The 3,536-nt window shown below is 40.0% G+C and overlaps 1 long non-coding RNA gene across 1 annotated transcript; it reads right to left on the bottom strand.

The window, feature by feature from the left end:
* Positions 1-493: 493 nt before the first annotated feature.
* Positions 494-3,331, bottom strand: LOC131329191 (uncharacterized). Its single transcript, XR_009200675.1, has 2 exons — positions 2,920-3,331; positions 494-786 (listed from the first exon to the last, which is right to left on the bottom strand). It is a non-coding gene; the product is annotated as an uncharacterized LOC131329191 (long non-coding RNA).
* Positions 3,332-3,536: the final 205 nt, after the last annotated feature.

A 3,536-nucleotide genomic window follows, 5' to 3' on the forward strand; every position in this document is an offset into this window, starting at 1 on the left:
TTAGCTCCTGCCAGGCATTTACTCATTCATAAACATCAAGTCGTTCAATCGAATCCAAAAGCCATCTAATCGATCACATGGTATTACAAGACCAACAATCTACCATATCACATATAATCAAATACACACGTCATCGCCGTACCTCTAAGTACACCCTCGTACCTTCACATACCACATATCGACCCTCAACTAGACTCTGTGATGCCCGGTCTTGTAGTTTCTATACTTGGAGTTCGTAAGTCATACGCTAAAGGAGTCTAAGTTTCTATACTTGGAGTTCGTAAGTCGTACGCTAAAGGAGTCTAAAAGATTCTACGAGTCAATAGAACAAGAATTGCAATTCTACCCATTGGATCACTAGACATGTTCATGTGTATCGTTCGTTTTTCAACGTGCAATAACTTTCATTCCTTGTCTCTCAACTCAACGAGCCCATACAAATCCTCCGAATATCATTCTAAGTACAAACATGTCACGCCCTCGATTTTCAACATAAATAATAAACACTTTTAATAAATAAAGTCCTCGCTGTAGTATAAATAATACCCCAAAAGACCTTTCTGTTCACTGTTCTCAAATAAAATTCAAATATTTCATTTCCAACTCGAATGCCCCAAGTCATCAAAATACCAGTATTCTACGGAAATATTATTACAATTTACAAATAACATCTTTTCTAAAAATGCTCTTTCAAATTTTGTGCTATGAAATCCTTCTTGAATACCTTTTAAAGGTTTGGCCACAAATGCACAACGAGCACTCCATGCCAACATCCTTGAATCATACCTGAAATGATAGGGTGAGCTACACTAGCCCAGCAGGAAAATCTATACACAAGCTATATGAAAATGCGATGAATCATGCACCTAGAGTGAGTGAATACGACGAGATCTACATGGAATTATGGGTCTTCCACCACGAACGAGCATACTACAACCAAGGAATCATGATTTCATAAAGATAACCCTAATAGCTCACACGTCAAACTAGAAGCAAAAATCGACTAGAATTATTCCAATTAGACAACAACTTGTCCTCAATCGTCATTTGTCCATCGCTACGCAATTACTCCATTCTGCCTCGATCTATACGAATATGTGATGATCATGCACCAACAGTGGTACGTGAGCAACATTATATATGTACAACGAACCCCAAGATGCTAATGACAATGAGTATATCTATCGGCAGAACAACACGAACATATCATTGGATTTCCTTTTTTTTTTGAACATAATCGATTTGTCTTTTATTTCTCAAGTATTAGCCACTCCATGCAACAAGAACTAGTTTCCTTGATTTGTACCCGAAAATGTTAAGGAAGGGTGAGCTCACTAGCTCTTAGAGAAGTCTTGAAATGAAATACATGAAAACATGTTATATTCAATTACCGAACAAGAGGCTCAATGAGGAAGGATAATAATCCAAGATATAATTCAAAGTCGAATGACAAGCCAAACATTAGATTAACAACTTTATCTCTCTTTTCATTTCTCAAGCAACACAGGTCATAAGTCTAGCTTAACCAATCAACAATGCGTGACATGTGATGCAAAGTAATGCACCGGGCAATGTTGGGCCCCGTAACCCTCGCCAAGGTCCCACCAAGAAGGTGAACCGGGCTCCGTCCATATTTTGACGTGAATTCCGGGCGGTGTTGGGCCCCGTAACCCTTGCCAAGGTCCCATCAAGAAGATAAACCGGGCTCCGTCCATATTGACGTGAATTCCGGGCGGTGTTGGGCCCCGTAACCCTTGCCAAGGTCCCACCAAGAAGGTGAACCAGGCTCCATCCATATTGACGTGAATTCCGGGCGGTGTTGGGCCCCGTAACCCTTGCCAAGGTCCCACCAATAAGGTGAACCGGGCTCCGTCCATATTGATGTGAATTCCGGGCGGTGTTAGGCCCCGTAACCTTCGTCGACATCCGAAGTTGGATACGACTCCATCCATTGTCCATATGCTATGACATGCCACACCACGATACATACAAAGTTCGATGTCACACGTAGCCATAACACTCAATTCATAGGTCCATAAACATCCTTCATTATGCACAATCCATCCATAATCTATCTCACACCCATTATTGAGTTAAAACGATTATACATCCTTAAAAATTGCATACTCAATATTTTTCAATGATTCCAACGCCAAATTATCACCAACTTACTAATCTTTAAAACCCACAAGGACCCATAACCAATAGCGTCATTTAACCATAACAAACAATAATAATTATAAAAAAAAACGCAGCCACGCTGCCCAGATTTTCAGATTTTCGTTCAATCTTCTAAAAATTACTATAAATCGAGTTCTTAATATTTTTAAGTGATTCCAGTCCCAATAGTTGCGCGATTGAACGAAGCTTAAAAGCCACGAAGGAACCCTTGTCAAATCTGCACTCCAAGGGTGGTTAAACAGGGGTTTTCCCAGGCTACACGAATCTGTCACACAGCATGACAGATTGACACACCTCCACTCAAACGAACATAACTTTCTGTGTACTAAGAGTTTTAAGACGATTCTGGTGGCAAATGAAAGCTGATTTCAAGACCTTCGAACCGATGTAAAGTTTGTATAAAACAGATATCGGACAAGGAAGTTATGGCCGTTCGAAGTAGGCTGAAACCCAGAAAACGAGACAGATTGCAGACCAGTATTCTAAAAATCACCATAAATTCAATTCTCAACGGTTTTGGGTGATTCCAACGGCATTAGAACGGGCTCTAAGTCTACTCTATTTCATACGAAGGAACCAAAATTCAAATCTGAGCTTATGAAGGCGTAAAACCCCAAAACACAGGCCCTGTTCTGCTGATTTTCGGAAATGGAAGGAACAAGCTTAAACGACGAAGCAAGATACGATCTAGGTACATAAACACCGTATAAACGCATAATAAGAGTAAGAAATCCCTACCTCATGGGTTTTGAGCAAAACCCAACCCTTTGACCAAGTCAACCGAGCTCCCACGAGGCCCAATCGTAATTTTTCTTGGATGTATAGGAAGCCCGCGCTCCATATAACAACTTTAATTCTTGGACTTTGTTCGGAATCGCGCCCTAAGTAGATGAAATCAAGGAAAGGAGTGGAGGGAGAGTTTCGGAGGGAGAGAGCCGAGAGAATAGAGAGAAAGGAAGAAAAGAAGAAAAAAAAGTGGAAAAGGGAAAAAATGGGTTTTTCCCTGTACGTCCATATATATGTATATACATATACTTATCACACTTGCACCCCTGCACTTGCAATAATATCACATCGACCTCCTAATCATATAACCACGACACTATTCGTATTTCCACAATTTACGCCTTTACTCAATAATTACAATATTCCAAAAAAATATATATATATGGACCAAAAATTTGGGTCTCTACAAAACAAGTAATACTTTTCCATACACTTGAAAGAATGCACAAACAAACTAATTAGAATCGATGAGAAGCTCCAAAAAGTGATTTAGAAGAACGACGGAAAAGCTGCTGAAAGACACTGTAGCAGCTCAATCACCTACCGGTAGGTGAATGAGTTTTACTGGT

The sequence above is a fragment of the Rhododendron vialii genome, chromosome 6a, assembly GCF_030253575.1.
Source record: "Rhododendron vialii isolate Sample 1 chromosome 6a, ASM3025357v1".
Taxonomy (NCBI): Eukaryota; Viridiplantae; Streptophyta; class Magnoliopsida; order Ericales; family Ericaceae; genus Rhododendron; species Rhododendron vialii.